The sequence below is a fragment of the Cornus florida genome, unplaced genomic scaffold (genome assembly GCF_030987335.1).
Source record: "Cornus florida cultivar Cherokee Brave unplaced genomic scaffold, ASM3098733v1 CherokeeBrave_3.0.0_Hap2_Chr01, whole genome shotgun sequence".
Lineage (NCBI taxonomy): Eukaryota > Viridiplantae > Streptophyta > Magnoliopsida > Cornales > Cornaceae > Cornus > Cornus florida.
In genome coordinates, this window is record NW_026775571.1 from 108,733,884 (window position 1) to 108,755,770 (window position 21,887).

At 33.8% G+C, this 21,887-nt stretch overlaps 1 pseudogene; it reads left to right on the top strand.

Moving 5' to 3' along the window:
- Positions 1 to 547: 547 nt before the first annotated feature.
- LOC132280185 (tetrahydroberberine oxidase-like) lies at positions 548 to 10,447 on the top strand (annotated as a pseudogene).
- Positions 10,448 to 21,887: the final 11,440 nt, after the last annotated feature.

Genomic DNA, 21,887 nt, shown 5'->3' on the forward strand with positions numbered 1-21,887 from the left:
TACAACATTTATCCCATGCAACTTTAGCTCCTGTCTTTTTAAGAACTGGACCAGACGAAAGGAAGGTACCAAAAATGCTTTCTAGTTCATGTAGAATGCTCATTGGAAGTATGAATTTAGAACTCCAATACATTTGGGTTGAGAAGAGGATTGCTCTAATGAGCTGTAGTCTACCTGCAAATGATAGATTCTTACTTGTCTAGTGAGCTATTCGGGAGGTAATTCTATCAACTAAGACTCTGCAGTCATTTGCTCTCAGTATTTTGGTGATCAATGGTACCCCGAGGTACCTCATGGGAAGGGAGCCTTTTTCAAAACAAAGAAACCCTAAGATGTCAGTTTCCAATTGTGTATTTACACTAGATAGGAAAACTTGACCTTACTTTGGTTAATTTGAAGCCCAAACAGTGTATGAAACTTATCAATAACAGCCTTAAGAGTATGTAATGATGGAATACTGCCATGTGAGAACAACTTTAAATCATCTGCAAAGTGAGGCTTTTTGAGGATGGGATGAGGTAATTTAGCATGGTGGCTATGGTGTATGATGACTGTGGATGAAAATGTAGGTGCTGAGGTTGGTTTAAATAGGGGTTTAAGGTGATTGGGTCTTCTGGTTAGGGGTGCTCTCATGGTGGTTTTTTGGTTTAGATGTGTCTCATGTTGTCATTCTATAGTAATCAGTGCACTTGTTTAAGTGAAAATGATAGCTTGAGAATGTTACAAAAATAGTCCATCCATTTTTGGAATAATAGATATTCAAAATAAAAAGATTGACAATAATTTTGGGATGATAAAGTATTCATCTATCATGAACAGTGTCCAAATGTACTAAGAAATTTTGGTTTTTAGGGTAGTAAATCAGATACAAATTTTATGATTTAGTTGCCCTAAAGAAGACGAACATACCTGTGAAATTTATGCCTTGGTGTTTGATAGAATTTCTATGCCTTAATTTTGAATTTAATATATGTAGCTGCATATATATGTTGGGAAACGTGCAAGTTTTAAAAACTTTTCGAGAGATTTTGATTTATAGATCTTGATTCATCACATAGAGACAAGTTTTATGCAAAAATAAAAATATGATGTATCATTCAATTAATGGATTGAATACTTACATCAAAGGTTTGAGTAAACTTTTAAAACTTTCCTCTAAAGTGAATGTTCTCACTTATTGTAGATCCCTTTTGTTAGACACCTTTTCCATGGATCTCCATCTTCTTGGTAATGGTCTTGCCTTTAGGAATCACTCATAAGCCTCTATGAATGACCTTGAAAAACTAGGCTTGTGGGAGCCTCCATTAGATGAGAACACTAACTCTAATTTTCTAGAGAGAGAAAGTTTATTCCTTTTTTTTCTTTTTCTAAAAATCACCCCTAAAATATACATAGATCATGTATATTTATAGGCAACATAAAGGTAAAGAAAAGGAAACAACGAATCCTTCTCAATCTCTAATTTACATGTCTCAAATCTAATATGATTCCAATATCAAGTTGGGCTATGAGTGAGAATCCATTGGGCCTATTATTTTATTGGCTACAATGAATTAATAATTGGTTCGGTCCACAGACCCAATTCAATTAATTCATAAATTAATTTCTACTCCACTAAAAGAAATTAATTGAATTCCAATTAAATAATAAATAACCTCTAAGTCAATATTACACTTTGACCCCTCTATGCATAATTAGTTATCGGATAAATAAAGCCATCAATCCGACTACTTAATTAATATATTTATTTTGATACCTTCGATTATTTCTGGCTCGATCACAATAAAACATTTGTTTAACAAAAATAATAATTTAAATAAATAAATATATAATAAATCATTTTATCTAAAAACACACGAAGACCTTCGAATTTACTTTGTGATCAACCATAATCAAAACAAAATAAATACAAGTAGCAATGATGCAAATATTGAAAATATAACCCTCTAATTATTAATTACATAACTACCCAAAGTGTCGGTCTAAGGATCCCGAAGAATCCGCCGAACAAATCAAAGTAATTATTAATTAATAAAAGAGTTTATAATTTTCTCATACTTAAGAGTCAAATGCCATGATGGTGATAGGGAGCAATTGCATACGACGGCTCTCGCAATATATCTCAACCTAATGCGGATCCAGTTCAAATCTTAATTAATTATGAGTCCATCCATAATTACCGACTATGAACCATTTATGATTACTATTTATATATCATGCATTGATTGCCATTACATACATATATATAAATATCTCTTGTAATCAAATGGACACTATCAATTCTATAATGAATCGAAATATAATACATTGTATTCACCAATTGTATAAAACATAAATATTTCAGAAACGTCAGGAACATATGTCACTTTAATCAAAACAGGAATTTGTTATGCCAGGGCATATAAATCCTAACAATATACGTGTATGTTTAATTAGAATCATCACAAGGTAACTGGGTAGATAACCTTAGGAGAATATTACGTATCATTTACTAATGTGGTTGATGAGAAATTTTCAATAATGGCATGAAATGTCAATGGTATGTTATGGACTATTAACAATTAAATGATCCTCTGGGCTTCTTGTGGAGAAAACTCCAAAGAACTTGTCTGATAAATGACAATCTTGAAGGTTACTCCTAGGACTATGAATGATAATACAATGTTGTTCAACTTACGTATATACCCTTTCCAGTGCAGAGAAGGTAGAAAAATTAACCAATAAGATCCTTTGGGATGTCCATGTCTCACTCACTTATTTATTTTCAAGCACCAAAAATTAGACCAGAAAAAATTTAGTAGGAGAGAAATTTCTATGACCAGCAGCCTACTTGGAGTCAAATGATGTGACCAACATTTTGCTCTGGATTTGTGAATGATGTGAATTAAAAACCAATATTTACTTGCCTTCTTATTTTAATCCCTAAATAAGTTGCACTTATGGTTTCAATTTAGATCACATTATCATATAGACCATTATACTACGAGTAATGATATTTGCATCGATTTATTGCACCGAATGTTTCTGATTGGTTATTTATGCATAATACATGTAAGTGGAGGACCCCACTTCTTTATTTATGCAATTTTTTGTAATTAATTGTTAGACCTATTTATTTTAATAAAAAAGTGGGGTCCTCCACTTACACGTATTATGCATAAATAACCCATTAGAAATATTCAGTGCAACAAATCGGTGCAATAAATCAGTGCAAGTATCATTACACTTATACTAATTAATTAAAAAGAGATACTCCCCCCCCCCCCCCCCCCTTTTAAATGTTAATAGTTAAAGGGGGGAGTGTAAGGTTCAAACACGGACTTCCGGATACAAAAACAAAGCAACTAACACTGTACATGCGATGACATTGATTAATCCTGCTAATTTCTTCACAAATCAACAAAGCATCCCACCTTTGTCATCATGGGGAAGAGGAGATATTCTAGAATATCCTTGGCTCATCATGTGTTCTCGAATGCTCTCATTTGTGTTGAGATTTTTTAATCTCCCCAATAATGTTTTGTTGGAGATTCTCAATGACTAATGGTTTTTTTTGGTAACATTATGTTTTGCTAAGAAAATTAAAAAGAAGAATGTTAGTAAGCCAAAAAATATCAAGAGATTTTTTTTTCGTGAAGTTTTTAGTTATAGTCTGTTTTAATTAATTGTCAAAAAAAGTTATGGTCTGTTTATATTTGTCCAGTTATTACAGTATGCACTCTCCAATCTGCATAAAAAAATATATATATATATGATTTTTAAGTCGATTCGTTAAAGTTAATTATTAAAGTTGATTGTTAAACCTAAAACTTTTGATTGCTCATATTTATTAAAGAATAATGCTATTGTGAGCGCACTCGCAATAGCACCAACGAGCTCTCGTTGTAAGCCACACGATCTCTTTATTTTGGAATTTGGAATAAAAGTGAAGACAATAGCACTCGCACCTGATCATCTCCCTTTCTCATCCCCTCTGTCACTCTCTTTTCTTCCCCTCTCTCTCTCACCCTCACCTTTGCAAAACCCAGATCAAACAAACCCAAAAAATCGGATATCTCCAAACCCAAATTCATCACCTCAACCTTCGCCAGAAAATTAAACCTTCATGAACAAACAACACCGTTTTTTTTTTTTTGGCCCCTTTTTATTTTTGGCCTCCTTTTCTCCTCTGTTTCCTCTTTGTCTCTCTCCCAAATTATATCAAATATATACAAGTGAGAGGTCTCATTTTTTTTTTTGTTTATTTTTTGTTTATATATATGATCAATCAAATCACTTTGCGCTTTGACTTAAATATTACTGCTCATTTGCTTAATGGAATACGATAAGAGTTTGCATTCCACAAACATTTATAAAGACATTGATTGTAATTAAAACTTACTCATACTTCCATTTTTTTTTTTTTCCTTACTTCCATTTCAATTAGTTTGTTTAGTTAAATACTTTCATTTAGATTACAACATGCTAAAATATTAGAATTTTTTTTTTAGATATGTTACATAAATAAAGAAAAGTATAGTGGGGGCGATCAGTAAATATAGAGTGTTCTAATTACCAATAATTAAGTAGGGAGTGTTGTTAAAATTTTAACAAAATTTAGGTGCATAATATAAATAAAAAAGAATGTGAATAGAGCCGCAGCGAAATGGACAATAGGAGTGGATGATATTGTACCGTATCTGAATGAACATCTTGTACAAATAATAAACGGATTCAGAAACGTATGAATATAATTAGATTTTTTTTTATAAAAAATATGGTATAAAAATTCGACTGAAAAAAATATAAAAATTTCAATACAAATATGAATGTGCATAATACGTAGTATAAATTTAAAATTCAAAACAAAAAATTAGACTATATATACACAAATTATTAATTAATTTATGTATCATATATATCCTTGTAAGGACATTAAAAGAAAATGTAACAAATAATAAAATAAATAAAGAAATGTTAAAAATAATAAAATAAATTTCATTTTATACAAATTGACACTATCAAAATAACTATGGAAGAAATAATCTAATTAGATATAATTAATCAAACATCATAAATTCATTAAAAATTAATTAAAAAAAATTATAATTCAAATAATCAACTATGTTTATCTAAAAATAAATAAAAATTTACTTATTTTCCCATCTTTTCTTGAGAACCTATAAATGCAAAAGTATACTTTATTAAATTTTAAATTTTAAATTAAATTAGATTAAAATATCACATAATACATTTATCTACATGCTTAAATCCTAAATGTATTCTCGACTCATTTGATTGTCTAGAAACTTTTTTTTTGGGTAAATCAAAGGTTATAAACTTCAAAAAACATAACAATATAAAATAAATATCTATAAATATTTACCATTTCAAACAAAATTTAAAAGATCTTTAAAAAAATAAAATATCAACAAAGATCTATAAGAATCTATATTTCACAAAGTGTATATATATATATATATATATATATATATATATATATATATATATATATATATATTCCACTACGTAAATAACTATATTGTTTTTAGTAAAAAGAAATATTTGTATTTGAGAAAAATATATAATTAGAATTGCATTAGGAAATCAAAACGGTTGAGTTGATGACTGACACGTATTGAAACATTTAAAATCATTTGATTGGTGACTAATAGTTATTAAACGGTAACAAAACGTATCAAAACGTTTAAAATCGTTTAATTTGTATTGGTTGTAAAATTGGCAAGTAATTTTTAAAATTTCGTACGTACGCATATGGTTTAGGTATCATTCGCAAATTTACTAACTAGGAGCACCTACTTATTGATAATACTCCTTCTCATTAGTGAGTAGGTAAATATTATCCTTACCAAATGTCATAGTTTATATATTGTTCCAAAAAACATGACATGCAAATAAGAGTCCGAAGTGGAGGACATGACTATGAGGGCCTCTCGTCTCTCTCTGAAGTCCCATTTGTTATAGTTGATCTCATAAACTTTCGAAAAATCACTACTGACATTGAAAGTAGCACTGCATGGATTCAAGCTGGTACAACCCTCGGTGAAGTTTACCACAGCATTGCTCAGAAGAGCAGAACTCTTGCCTTTCCGACCGGTGTTTGCCACACGGTTGGTGTTGGTGGACACATAAGTGGGGGAGGGTATAGCATGCTGTCATGTAAACACGGCCTTGCTGCTGACCATGTCATTGATGCTCATGTGATCGATGTTAATGGTAAATTTCTTGATAGAAAATCCATGGGGGAAGACCTCGATCTTTTGGGCAATTAGAGGAGGTGGGGGATCTAGTTTTGGAGTCATTCTTGCATGAAAGGTAAATTTGGTTACTGTTCCATCCACTGTGACAGTTTTCAATGTTAGCAGGACATTAAAACAAAATGCTAAAGAACTTTTGAATACAAGTATTTTTGGTAGGAAACTCTTTGCCTCTTCATACCGTAGCAGAAGAGAATTTATATACATTTATTATTATTACAAATTATTTTAAATAATATTGTATAACAGATCAAGATAAAATAAAATACAAAATCCTCTGAAATCAAGGTGGATAACTCAGTTCAAAAGATTTCGAACTTTCTTTAATCTTCTTTGTAGGTATCCCTTTATCTAAGGAGTCTTGTGCAACAGTTTTTGAATTTAAACTTCTATTCAATCTTTTTTCGGGAAGCTTATCCAACGCAATAATATTTGGACAATTATTGCTTTCTATACTCCCCCTCAAACTCGGCTGGGGATGTGGCCACAGACAAAGTTTGCCACAAAGAATGGTGAAAGCAGCTTTGGGTAATGGTTTGGTAAAAATATCAGCAAGTTGTTGCTTGGATGAGACATGTCGGGTGACAAGAGTTCCATGAGCCACCTTTTCTCGAACAAAATGGTAGTCTATTTCAATGGTATCTTGAAAATCCAGTATATATTGAGCAACCTCCAGGATCTGGGATGGTAGGTGTTGAGATTTGTGTGTCATCACAGGGATTCATCTATTCGTCAAATACAAAAAGATGTTCATTTCCCTGCTTAACAAAATTCATGTTAGATAATGAATTAAAGGGAAATTTTCTTTCATCGAAAACCACATGTCTAGAAATAAAGACCCGATTTGTAGAAGGATGACGACAACGATATCCTTTATGCTTATCACTATAGCCCATGAAAATGCAAGGAAGTGATCTTGGATCAAGCTTATCTTTACTGTAGGGACGAAGGTATGGAAAACATAGGTAGCCAAAAGTTCAAAGCATATAATATAAAGGAGTTTTATGAAGCAACAAGGTATAAGGACATTCTATGGCTAACATTGGAGAAGGCAACCTATTTATTAAGAAATTAGCAGTGGAAAAGGCTTCAACCCAATAATGTTTTGGAACTGATGCTTGAATCATCATTGCAAGCCCCAACTCGACAATGTGTTTGTGTTTTCTTTCTGCAACACTGTTTTGTTCTGGAGTTTTAGGACATGACATTTGATTAATAATTCCTTTATCAAGGAGATAGTCAAGGAACTCTTTCTTGAGAAATTCACCACCATTGTCCGACTGAAAAATTTTAATGTTCTTCTCAAATTGATTTTCCACCATTTTATGAAACACTACAAATGTTTCAAAAAAATCAGACTTTCTTCTTAATGGATAAAACCAACAAAAACGAGAAAAATCATCAATGAACACCATATAATACCGAGATCCTTGAATTGAAGAAACATGAGCCGATCCCCATAGATCACAGTGAATTTTATTCAAAGGTTCCACACACCTATTATTTGTAGAATAGAAAGGAAGCTTACAACTTTTGCTAAGTTGACAACTCACGCACAAGCCATGAGATTTCTTATTAACAGAAATCAATTTATTAGATTGCAGATACTACAATACTCTTGATTGAGGATGACCAAGCCGTATATGCCAGACATCAGCATCAGTGGTCTGAAAATGATTGGAGAAAAAGGCCTTGGTCCTAGATTCCTCAAGGGCATAGAGTCCTTCACATTTACTCCCCAAGGCTAGTGTCTCCTTTGTCTTTCGATCCTTAATCACAAAACCAATGTCATCAAAGTGAAAAGAATAAGGAGAATCAGTTGTAAGTTGTGATACAGATAATAAATTTTTCTTAATATTTGGAACCAATAAAACATCCTTTAATGGAATAGTTTTTCCATTACCAAATATTTTCCCCTCACCTGTATGTGAGATGTGTAGTCGCTCAGCATTTCCCACCATGACAAAATCTGACCCCTTGTAAGGAATTAATTTAGAGAGCTTACCTGGGTTGTCAGTAATGTGTGATGTTGCTCCTGTATCAGGGAACCAATCTGTATCTTGAGACTCAGAAATTTGCATTCTTGATAGCTATTGTCAAACCGATGCCAACATTTAAGAGCCTCATGCCCTCTTTTCTTGCATATTTGACAAATAACCACATTATTGTTGTATCGTGGTTGTGTTCCTGAAGTTTCTTGATGTTGATTGGATGAATCTCCATCTTAAAAAAATGACCTACGTTGCCCAATTTGTTGGAAACCTCTTCCTTTTGATGTAAAGGATTGTCCACCACCACGTTTATAATTGTTTTTATTTTCAGATTTCTGACTAAGAAAGGCCATTGCATGATTAGTCACCTCACTTTGATGCCCATTGCTTCATAATTCATGACTTTAAAGAAGAGGTATTAAATCTGCATAGGTTGGCATTGGTGGCTTCAACATTGTTGTAAAAAATGCTTGATACTTTGGTCCTAGCCCACTTAACAACCAAAAGACTTTGTTTTGATCAGGCACAGGTTTACCAATTGCATTCAACTGGTCACAAATGGATTTAAAATCTCTTAAGTACTCAGCTATGGAAGAAGTTCCCTTTTTCATATATTGAAGCTTTTGAAGTAGCTCAAATTCTCTTGCTTGCGAGCTTTGTGAAAAGGCATCAGCCAGAGCTTTCGAAACTTCAACAGCTATTCTCAGATCAACAACGAGTCCAAGAACGTCTTCCGTTAGAGTGGCCGTTATCCAAGCTCTCACTAGCCGATCAGTACGTGTCTATGACACAAAATCTGGATTTGTAATCCTTCATATTCCATTGGAACCTTCAATCTTTCTCTCTGATGGAATGGTTTCTCCTGTGATGAAGCCAAACAAGTCACTTTCAATAAAACAGAGTACTTGTGTTTCCCACAACAAATAATTTGTTGAAGTAAGCTTCAATGAAATGAAGTTTGTAACATTGAGGTTGGAAGGGTAAGGATATTTGAGAGTGGATGCCAATGCCATTGTTACTGGCTCTAATACCATAAAGAACTTTTGAATACAAGTATTTTTGGTAGGAAACTCTCTGCCTCTTCATACCGTAGCAGAAGAGAATTTATATACATTTATTATTATTACAAATTATTTTAAATAATATTGTATAACAGATCAAGATAAAATAAAATACAAAATCCTCTGAAATCAAGGTGGATAGCTCAGTTCAAAAGACTTCGAACTTTCTTCAATCTTCTTTGTAGGTATCCCTTTATCCAAGGAGTTTTGTGCAACAGTTTTTGAATTTAAACTTCTATTCAATCTTTTTCTGGGAAGCTTATCCAACGCAATAGTATTTGGACAATTACTGCTTTCTATAAATGCAACCAAGCTTGTCCACAGATGGCAGTACAATGCAGATAAATTTGATGACAACTTTCTCATGAGAGTCGTCATAAGAAGTGTGAATTCTAGTGCTCAAGCTGGTAGAAGAACGATACGAGCTTCATTCGTTTCCTTGTACCTTGGTGGAGTTGATACACTCCTTTCATTGATGCAAAAAAGCTTTCCTGAATTGGGTATGGTGAAAGAAGATGGTATTGAAATGAGCTGGATCCAGTCGATTCTTTATTTTGAAGGCTTCTCTATTGAAGACTCCATTGATGTTTTGTTGAATAGGAGTGTTCTTGGTGGGAAATCCTATTCTAAAGGGAAGTAAGATTTTGTGAAGGAGCCCATTTCATAGAATGGACTAGAAGGCATATGGGAGAGGTATAATGAAGAAGATGAGAATGGAGCTGAGATGTTGTTGAGTCCTTGTGGTGGAAGGTTGAGTGAGATTTCGGAATCCGAAACACCTTTCCCACATAGAGCTGGGAATATATACAACATTTATTATGTTGTGTTTTGGGATGAGAAAGTGTCAAAGGCATTGAAAAGGCATTTAAGTTGAATCACAAATCTTTATAGGTACATGACTCCCTATGTACCAAGTCTCCAAGAGCAGCATATCTCAACTATAGGGATCTTGACTTGGGAGTAAACAATATTAAAGGCAACACAAGCTACACACAAGCAAGCATTTGGGGTCTTAAGTATTTCAAGAGATTGGTACATGTGAAGACAAAGGTTGATCCTGGTAATTTCTTCAGGAATGAATAAAGCTTTCCAACTTTGTCATCATGGGGATAGAAGAGATAGATCAGTCCATGGTCTACCAAAATAATGTAGTGAGCAAAATCTATGTGTTATTATATTGGCATAAATAAGGGTTCCAGGGAAAAATTAGTATATGTTCATGTAATTACCGGGACCAAAGAAAATATTTTGTTTGTGTAGTTACAGTCTTTTTTTAATTACCCAATAAAGTTACAGTCTGTTTATATGTTTGTGTAGTTATATGATATAGCATGTATAGTTGAACAGGATAAGACTTGGCAATATTGCACTTTCATTTATAAGCCACTGGACATGTCTCAGCTCTGTAGGCAATGCAGAAGCAAATCTCGCCACTACTAGTCGACATGGAAAGCATAATTCACAAGCGTGTGAGAAATATGGTGTAGTTTTGAACCAGCAATTCGGAGCTTGACCATCTCAAATATCATCTTGAAAAAGGAAAGCGTAGTACAGTGCACAAGGTTCTTTTTATTGTAGAGTCAGGGGAAGGTCAGACGTACGCACCCTTACTTTCACATATAGAGATACTTTTTATTGTTTCAAACATATGACTTCCAGGTTACAATGGAACAACCTTATTATTACACTAGGGTCACCCTCAACAAAAAATCACCTTGACGAACAAAAATGAGTTTTTTTTATTTCTTATTTTTTCAAAAGTGATGATAATATTAACCAAGAAAAATGATTAGGGGGTTGAAGGATAATCCCGAAAAAACGATCGAATCTAACGTGACTTGGCACGTCAGATTCTCTAAAATTTCTTTAAAACTTCCTATGCGTGAAGAGTAAAAGAGCCATCACGTGCTTAGCTCACCCCTAAAATAAATTGAAAAAAAGAAAAAAAAATTTGTTTGAGAAGGTAATGTAGCGATAAACACTGTGAAGATGACCGGAAGAAAGTAGGTATATACAAATAGAAAAATATATACATAATTACATATATGTTAGTAATATAGATCATAGATATTCAAAGATTTTTTTCTATAAATTTCTCAATAGATTTAGGTATTACTCAATGATCTGATTTTACGAATTACATGATCATCTCGTATTCGAATCACGCACAAAAATTCAGGAGTATTCACAATATCACTATTTGATTCGGGATTGGCTCTTTCTCTCTATCTAGGGTTTTGAATAAGTTTTCTTCTCCAGCAGCAATTCAATCAGTATAGTGATTTAATTTGATATATCTAGTAAGTGTAAATTCTAAAATATATCAATTATGAAAAAAAAAATTCTAAAAGATACTACTTAACAAGATAAAGATAAGTCAATTCCCTTAAAAAAAAAAAAAAAAAAAAAAAAAGAAGATAAGTTTTCTCTAATTTTGGAGACTACTGAGCTTTCTGGTATTCCTTTTTCAAGATCACCTTTCGACCTTTTTATTTTTATTTTTATTTTTAATTTTTTGCACGCGATGGACACTTTTGCTCCCTCATGCAAAAAAGGTGAGAATCTGACATAGCCAGACCACGTCAGGTTCGGTGATTAAAGGATTCTCGAAGATAGCGGGACCATTCACTCATTTGACTAATAAGGGTGTACGGTTCGTATGGGATGAACACTGTCAGAAAGCTTTTGATGAGCTAAAGAGCAAGTTGACTTCTGCACCGGTTCTGTCTACGCCACAGAGCGGGATAGAGTATCTTGTCTATACAGATGCTTCTTTGCAAGGTCTTGGGTGTGTTTTGATGCAGAAGGAATGACCAATTTCATATGGATCTCGTAAGCTTAAGCCTCATGAGCTTAATTATCCAACGCACGATTTGGAGTTGGTAGCTGTGGTCTAAGCCTTACGTAGTTGGAGGCATTATCTGTTGGGAGAGTCTTTCAGATTATTTAGTGATCACAAAAGTCTATAGTATTTGTTCACTCAGCGGGAGTTGAATATGAGACAACGCTGATGGTTAGAGTTTGTGAAAGACTATTATTTCTCTCTGCAGTACCATCCAGGGAAAGCGAATTTGGTGGCAGATGAGCTCAGTTGCAGACCCTATGCTAGCCTTTCTGCATTATTCGCCACTGAGTAGGATGCTTTGAAGACAGTTGATGAGTTGTCCGATACTTTTATGGCTTGTATGGTAGTTACACCTTCTATCATTCACAAGGTACTAAGGGCATAACTCACAGATCAGCAGTACATTGATAAGGTTGTAGAGATAGCTTCTGGGGAGGTTCTATTTTATCATGTGGGGACTGATGGAGGCCTGAGGTACAAAGGGTGTTTAGTAGTACCTTCTACTGATGATTTGAGGAAGGATGTGATGACTGAAACTCACCATTCTGAGTTTTCCGTTTATCCAGGAGGAGACAAGATGTATCAGGATATGAAACGGCAGTTTTGGTGGGCAGGTATGAAGAAGGACATTGCTATCTTTGTCTCTAAGTGTTATACTTACCAGATGGTCAAGATCGATCACCAAAGACCGCCAGGTTCACTACAGCCACTACCTATATCGGAGTGGAAGTGGGAGAGTATTTCTATGGATTTTGTGGAGGGATTGCCTAATTCGTTCAAGAATCACAATTCCATTTGGGTTATCATTGATAGGTTGACCAAATCAGCTTATTGCTTGCCTATTCGCACTGATTACACTTCAGAACAGTTGGCGAGACTTTACATTACAGAGATTGTGAAGTTACATGGTATACCATTATCTATTATATCGGATAGGGATTCGAGCTTTGTGTCAGGATTTTAAAAGAGTTTTCAGCAGGCTTTGGGTACAGAGTTGCATCTCAGCACTGCTTATCATCCTCAGACTGATGGACAAACCGAGAGGGTTAATCAGACAATGGAGGATATGCTTCGTTCTTGAGTCCTTGACTTTAAGGGCACTAGGAGGAGTATTTGCCACTTGTAGAGTTTGCAAATGACAATAGCTTTCAAAAGATTATTGGTATGGCATCGTTTGAGGCATTATATGGCCTACCGTGTTGATCTCTTGTTTGTTGGATGGAGGTTGGTGAGAGTAGATTTTTGGGTCTTGAGTTCATTAAGGAAACTTCTGAGAAGATTGCTCTAATTAGGGATCATATACGTACTGCCCGGAGTAGGCAGAAGAGTTATGTGGATTGTCATACTCGTGCATTGGAGTTTCAGGTTGGGGATCAGGTTCTACTCAAAGTGTCTCTTATGAAAGGTGCAACGCGCTTTGGGAAGAAAGGGAAGTTATCACCACGGTTTGTGGGTCCATTCCTGATTACCGATCGCATTGGAGTTGTAGCTTATCGGTTGGCACTTCCAGATCATTTGGATCGAGTGCACAATGTGTTTCATGTTTTGTGATACCCCCAGATTTCCGGATGCGGGTTGGCCAAGCCTACACCCGATAACCCGAGGATATCAAATCAATTAGTAATGTAACGAACACAGAATACAATATAGAAAACAGGAATAAATAAAATTTTGCTGAAAAGAACTAAAATGAAAATCCTTTAATGGAAAAAAACCTCCGAATAAACTTTATATGCAAGAACTAGTTTGAATACACCAACTTCTCCTTTACTTCTAATACAACTCAGGAATCCATCTCGTGGACCCCTACTAAAAATATTCCAATATTGAACATGAACAACTGCAAAGAAAACCAATGATCATAATGAGAAGAAACACTCATACGTCGTCGGTGGAGTGAATAACTGTATCTGCTCAGCACGATCAAGCTCTAAGCCTGGAACTGATGAACACCTGTAAAAATAAGAGTGGGTCAGGCCCACATGCAAGTTCTATCATAACTGCAATCCATACAGTGATCCGATACGCAGATATACCCTAGATATCTCAGCAATAGCTATCTAGTCCATACATATATAAATATCCACACTAATGGACATTCACTGGACTATGTAGGGGGTCTCAACCTGAATAAAAGGCAACATGCAAAAATGCACCCAAAGGTGGGCATGAGTACCTAGATCTAACAGGGTACACCTCAACCTACTATAACCAGCTACGCATCTACTGCATATACGCACCCTAACTAACGAGTTTGAGACTCAAACTCATCTCGCGGTACCATAATCATATATTTAAAATCCGTCCAAACCAGAGCATGTCATTCAATTTTTTTGTTGATTTGACATAAGACGTATAATCAGTTAACCACTTAACTTATTCAGTTGATATGAGTTAACTCCAAATAACAGTAAATCCAAATGGTCACTCAACTTACTCAGTTGATCTGACTTAAACAAAATTAGGATTCAATATTTTATAATCCTTTCCTTTAATCCAATGGGTTAGGTTTATGCGTTTTGAGCTAAACCATCCCTAGTATGACACCGTCCCATACCGGTGCATACAATCCTCCATATCCATGTAAGTGACAGAATATATATTAATCCAGCAATTAAAATCCAAAACCATGTAAAAATTACAAACTATGATAAATAGTACATCAATTTAATATCCAAAACCAAAAGCCAGGTAATTGCAGAATAGTTCATATAATACTTCAGCAATTTCAATTCAAAACCATCATCCAGTTAATTGTAGAATAATATATACGATTTCACAATTAACATCCAAAACCATGTAAATTGCAACATATAAATTAAAGTTTAGCAATTCACAGTCCAAACCAATATTCAAATAATTGCAAAACTGTGTTTAACATTCAGTAATTCAAATCCAAGCTTATAACCATATAGTTGCAGGAACCGATTTAATAATTCAATAACTAGCATCCCGAGCATGCATAGATCAGAACTAATAATTAAATGACCTTCTCATACATTTTAAATAAGTTTTATAATCATGCTAAATCCCATCAAATTGCTAAAATTTAATTAAGCAATTAATCCGTCTTCCATCCGTTAACAGCATAGAAAGTTCATTAATTTTATATTGTTTGTCCCATTGATTTAGAAATCAACTTTAATCAATTCAAGGTTTTAATCACACCCAAAATTAACTATTTAATCCCTCTATGAAGTCCCATTAAATTTTTGAAATTTAAACAAGCCACTCAGTTCATTTCTTTTGTTAATAGCATGCACAGTTGTATATTTTACACTCATTCATCCTTTATTATAGAGACTTAAACCATGCAATAATAAGTTTAATAACACTTAGAATTAACCATTTAGACCCTCTGTAAAACCCCGGAGTCAACAGAACAATTCCCATGCTCCAACAGTAAACAAACTGTTCGGAAAAAAAAAATTTCAGAAGACACTATTGAAATGAGCCTTCTCCAAAAAACTGGAGAAGGCTCTAAACTCTTAGAGCCTTCTCTAAAAAAAAATGGAGAAGGCTCTAAGCTACCTAGAGACGTCTCCAACTAAGGGAGAGCCTTCTCTAAGATTCAAGAGCCTTCTCTAAGTTTTTTTTTTAAACTTCTGTAACACACCCTATAACACCCAAAACCACAGAGCTTGCTCCATTGTTTACTTTCCTACCATTGCCTCCATTACATCTGCAAATATAATTTATGCCATATGAGGATTTAAAGTTTCATGAAGACCATAATTAGAAACCCTTGTAAACTTCCAACCCCTTCTGAAAAATGAAACTTCTACAAACAGTGCACCAAGAAAGTAAAAACGCAGAAAAACATCAACTAGAGGAGACCTTGCTCTTTGAAAATTGAGAGCAGGCTCTAAAAGAACCTAGAGCCGGCTCTAAAACACCTTGGAGCCGACTCTTTATAGGTGGGAGCCGGCTCTGGTTCCCCTCTGTGAGCCTCGTTCCTCTTCAGCTTCGTCTCTAACCTCTGCTTCAACTTCAGCCTCTTCCTACCCCTCTGTTCTTTCTTATAACTGGTCTTAGCAGTCTAAAATATATCCAGTAGCATCCCAAATGGTTTGATTCGACAGTTGGATTTTATTACAGTGACTTAAAACCTCTACCAATTCATTATGCCTTAAAATCAAACTTGACCTTCGATTTGCAGACATAACTACAGATAGTACTAGAACATATACAGGTAATCAAAACTAATCTTAACCATCCTATATATATTCCATGACATCCTAATCCCTTGTTTATAACAATACGAATTAAATCATTCATTAAAACAGAATCAATCTGTAAGCTTAAAACAAACCAAACACAAGTCATTCAAAAATTGTTTTAAACAACCATATACATACTAATAATCAACTTGACATATATTTTGCATGCCAAATTAGATTAAAAATTCAATTAAAATCCTAGAGACATCTAGGTATGCACAGAACACAGGACAAAGGGATAGAGAGAGAATAGAACTTGCATGTGAATTTCAATTATGAAATCTCGGCGTCGTGTCCACTGTTCCGGCAATACGAACCTCTGTAAAGCCTCCTAGTGCTTTAGAATAGTCCACCAAAATCCCACCTTGGTCCCATCTGTTCTTCTCTTTGCCACCCATATAGTGTTCTGTTCCTTCTACCTTATGTTTTTTTCAGAATTATCTCTCCATTTTTGTGCTATGAGTTATGAGCATAAACCCTAGACTACAGCATAATGGTTGTATTTATAGACTTAAATTCTAAAATCCTAATCCTTGTAATAATAGAGACAGAGCCCTAATGTTACCCCAAGTCGGCCCATAAAGCAACCAAGATGCATCCATGTCGGTTAAACACACTGTCTTCCTAGAGACCCTATTTAACTAACGTAATAACCAATAACTCATTTAACTTATTTATATCAAAATTAACAATTACTAAATTAATCCATTTAACACACAAGCCAATTAATTTAATAAAAAAAATACAAGTAAAGAAAACAATCTATTTAAATCAACTAATAAAATAAAACCAACAATTAATTAAAATAAAATCAAACAAATAACCAATTCGACACATAATCACCTAGCCACAAAACAAATTAAAATTTCACACAAAATAAAATTTAAATTCCAATTTTATCCTTTTGAAAACTAGGGGCATTACATGTTTCCATGTTGAGAAAATTTCTGCGAGATGAAGATCGATATCAGCACATTGATGTTGGAGAGATTGAGTTGCAACCGGATGCAACATATGTGAGCCACTATGTCGCATTATAGATCGTAAGGATCATGTTCTTTGCAATAAAGTCATATTGTTAGTACATGTCCAGTGGAGTCACCATAATGAGGCTGAGTCTACTTGGGAACTAGAGGATGTCATTCGCTCACAGTTTCCAGATATAATGGAAGAAGGTAAGGGCGAATTCCGAGGACGGAATTCCTTTTATTAAGGGGTAAGAATGTAATACCCCTGGTTTTAAAAGGATAGTCTTTTTTTTTTTTTTTTTTTTTTTTTTTATAGTTATTTTAATTAATTTGATTGTTTATGTGTTAATTGAATTGATTTGATTCCTTTTATTTGTTTAATTGATTTGATTGTTTATGTGTTAATTGAATTGTTTGTTTAAATTAAATGGAGTGCTAAAATTATGTGTTTTTGACTTATTTATTTAAATTAAATTGTATATGAAGATGTGTATTTATTTAGGAATTTAACTGTTTTATTTTTATTTTTATTTTTTTTTATTTTTTTAAGGAATCAGATATGAATAGTAGTAATGGACCAACCAATTGGGTCCCATGGACTACTTGGATAAAGGGTTTAATGGGTACGAATAATTACCCATAGATAATTGTATATGTATATTTAATAAATATATATATATATAAGGAAAGTTCTTTAGTAATAATCTGATGTGCATATTTCAATGTTATATATAAAAAGGATTACACATAGATTGTACGTAAAATATATTTTAGTTACATTTTTAGTATTTAAATTTTATTTTACTTTTATTATTGGTTTGACTTGGATTAGGAAAATGATTAGGGTTATTTTATTTGCCTATAAATATATAACTATAGGGTTGTAAAAAGGGTTAAGAAAATAATCACGTAATATATTTTAGAGAGAGAAAGAAAGAAGAGGAAAAGGAAGAAGGAGGCTAGGATTTTTTTTTTTTTTTTTTATCAAATCCCTAAAGGCAAGTTTTAATTCTTCTCTTCTCCTTTGATTCATACCTTATGCATGCTATATTAATTCTAGGTTCTTTAAATAAATTAATGGGACCTAATTACATGAATTAATTTAGAAATTAATGTTCATATGTTTTAATAATGGATTTGTGATGAATTTTCATATTTTGACAAATTGAATTTTCATGTGTTTAATGTGTTTGTTTGGCGGCTGGGTCTATTTGTTTTTGTGTTTGTAGCATGAATTTGTTTAAAAGCTTGATCCAATTGTTACATGTAATTGAAATACACTTTAATCATAAAGTGTTACACGCTGAACGAGGAAGGGGAAAAGACATGCATGCCACACAATTTAGTGCATTAGTTTGTTGATTGCAATTGGTAATTAAAATTTCAATTATTTTATTTTTAGTATTATTTGTTTCATAAGACATACACGTCGCACGAAGAGAATTTGTTTTTAGCATGAATAAGTTTTTATGTAATGCATGAAATCTAAATGTGTTTTTCTTTGCTTAGGTGTGCACGCCAAATGAGAAATTAGTATTGTTGGGATATAGGCCTGAAATCAGAATTTATTTTTTTTACATGAATTAGTTTTTAAACGTTATTTTGGTTAATGTTAGAATATTAAATTAATATTTGTTGGTTTTGATGGATGGATCTGAATTAAATATTTATTTAGTTTAAATAGATTCATTAAGAATTGGAATGCATGATTTAAGTTTACAAGCTAAGTATGGAATGTAATTAATTTTAAAAGGATAAATTAATTAAGTATTGTCGGATTAAATTATTTTAATCAATTGTTTAGAATTAAATTATTTTAATCTGAACTTAGAGATGTACAATTTAGTTTAGATGCATGTTAATTTCTTATGATGTAAACTAAATGCATGTTATTTAGAATTGATATTTTTGCTCAAGTAAATGCGAATGATGTGTATATGATTTATATCATGTTTATTTAGATTATTATATATAAATATTATTTATATTATCCTTAGATTGGCAACTTTTATTTGGTTACGATATAGATTAATGCATCATTATGGGATGGGGGCATATTAGGGATGGATTAACTTAAGAGTTAAGTCTTACCTATTTTTAATAAGGGAACAGATTAACCATAGTGTTAAATCCTACTTATTTGTGTCAAGTCAACGGAACAGTTGGATGACATATTATTAAAATAATAGTTGGATAGTTTATTTTGATGGTTAGATAGGACAGATTTTACATATATAATTATACGCCATGATATGAGCTTGAGTCTTAGGATCAGTGGTTAGTGTGCGGATATTGCTAGGGATGTGTAACTAGATATAGTGTAGTTGTGTACCCTAGTAGGTCTAGGAACTCATGCCCACTATATGTGCGTTTTGCATGTTGCCTACTATTCAGGTTGAGACAACTCTATAGTCTAGTGAGGTTCCTTTAGTGTGTATATATCTATTTATAGACTATTTAGTTATTGTTGAATTAATTAGGATATGTACGTGTATTGGGACTCTGTTTCGGATGTAGTAGATTAGAACTTGTATGTGGGCCTGACCCACTATTATTTGTCAGATGTTCGTCAGTTCGAGTCTTAGAGATTGTTCGTGTCGAGCAGAGACAGTCATTCACTCTTCCGACTCTACGTAGGACTCTTCTTCATGGTTTAATTATTAGTTTTATTTTAGTTTGGTTATTTCAGTTAGGATATTATTAGGGGTCTACAATATGGATTTCCGAGTTGTAGTTTAATTAATTACTAGTATCCGAGGATTGGAGGATTTTATTATTGGATTTTTAATTATTATTTAAATAAAAATTTATTATTTAGTTTCCTTTAGCTTATTATTTATTTATTATTCTTTTTTGTATTCAAATGCTTGTTTATATACTTAATTGTTTGGTATCCTTCGGATCTGTGATCGGACTTGATCACCCGTGGCTCTAGAATCGAGGGGTATCATAATTGGTAATAGAGTACTCCAGGTTCAAGTGTCTCTAGCGATCTATCGTTTCAAGACTTCCGCGTAGCGTATTCTTTGATTTAGAGCCTAAGTTTAGGATTCATTGTATTCTTTTACGGTTCGCTTGAATCGTACTGATATCTATCTTTCTATGTTAACAGAATGGTTAACGCTGCAAGAAAACGGGACAATCAGAGGAACAGGCAGCATAGGGGAGTGGCACGTAGGTAGCAGGATTTCCTACGGCGTCAGCAAATAGAGGAAAAACAACAACTGCCTGGGTTTCTGGAGGAGGATTAGGAGGAAGAGGGTCAGTTGCACATAGAGCATGAGGAAGTCCAGCGGACTCGGGAGTCTCAGGATCGAGGCTACAATCAAGGCAGGGATCCAGAGTTTCCTCCCCATATAAATGATCTCATTGCTCGGGCTATAGAAGTAGGTATAACAGCTGTACTTCGTAATCAGCCACAGATTCAGCAAGCACCTATACCGGCACCAGTGGTTCAGACTGATCCTTGGGAAAAGGTTAGGAGTTCTTTCATAAAAGGGAGCCCACTTGATTTTTCAGGCTCAACCGATGCGAAAGTAGCTCACCAGTAGAAGAAGGACATCGAGCGACATCTTCGAATGGTTAAGTGTACTGAGGTTTAGAAACAGATACTTGCTACTTTCAAGCTTGTCGGGGATGCACTCCAGTGATGGGAGTCAGTTACTTTTGCGGAGGAGAGGACTTCATTGATTTATGATCAGTTCAGTGCTCGCTTCGATGAGAAGTACTTTCCATATGCAGTCCGGATAGCTATGAAGATAGAGTTCTTTAATCTACAGCAGGGGAACATGATAGTGGCAAAATATGAGTAGCAGTTCACGTGCTTATCTCTTTTTGCTCCAGATGAGGTGGATACAGAGGAGAAGAAACGTAATAGTTTTATTAAAGGACTTATGTGGTCTATTAAGTGATCTATTATAGGTAGTCTAGCCTACACTACTTATGCTCAGGTGGTAGACGCCGCTCTACAGCAGTATCAGTTGATTGTGGACTTCAAACATGCTAGGGGTGAGAAGTAAGGTGACAGAAACTCTGCTAATCAGTCAGCAGAGAAAGGGAATGGCAATGGACACTAACACAATGATAAGGGCAGATTCCAGGGACAACAGTCTTGGAAGAAGCACAAGGGTGGTGCAAATGCTCACAGAGATAGGGTACCTATTCAGAGGCAGCAGAATGGGGGACCACAGGCAGGACGGGATCAGCCATATGCGAACCGACGGAGGAGGCCATTTGGCACTTTTCAGGGTACTTGCTATACTTGTGGAGAGCTTGGACACACTTTGTAATACCCCTAATTTAAAAGGATAGTCTCGGCATTTATTTATTATTTTTGTTGTATTTTTTGTATGATTATTTGATTTAATTGTTTACCTGTGTGACGTGTATTTAATTGGTATCTATTTATTTGTTTAAATTGCATTTTATTTTATTTAATCGATTATTAAAGGTTTTAATTTAGGAAGTAATTTAGGAAGTATTTTAATTAACTATTTTATTTTCATAAGTGGGGGTTTAGTTTCTTTAGTCGACACATGATTTAAT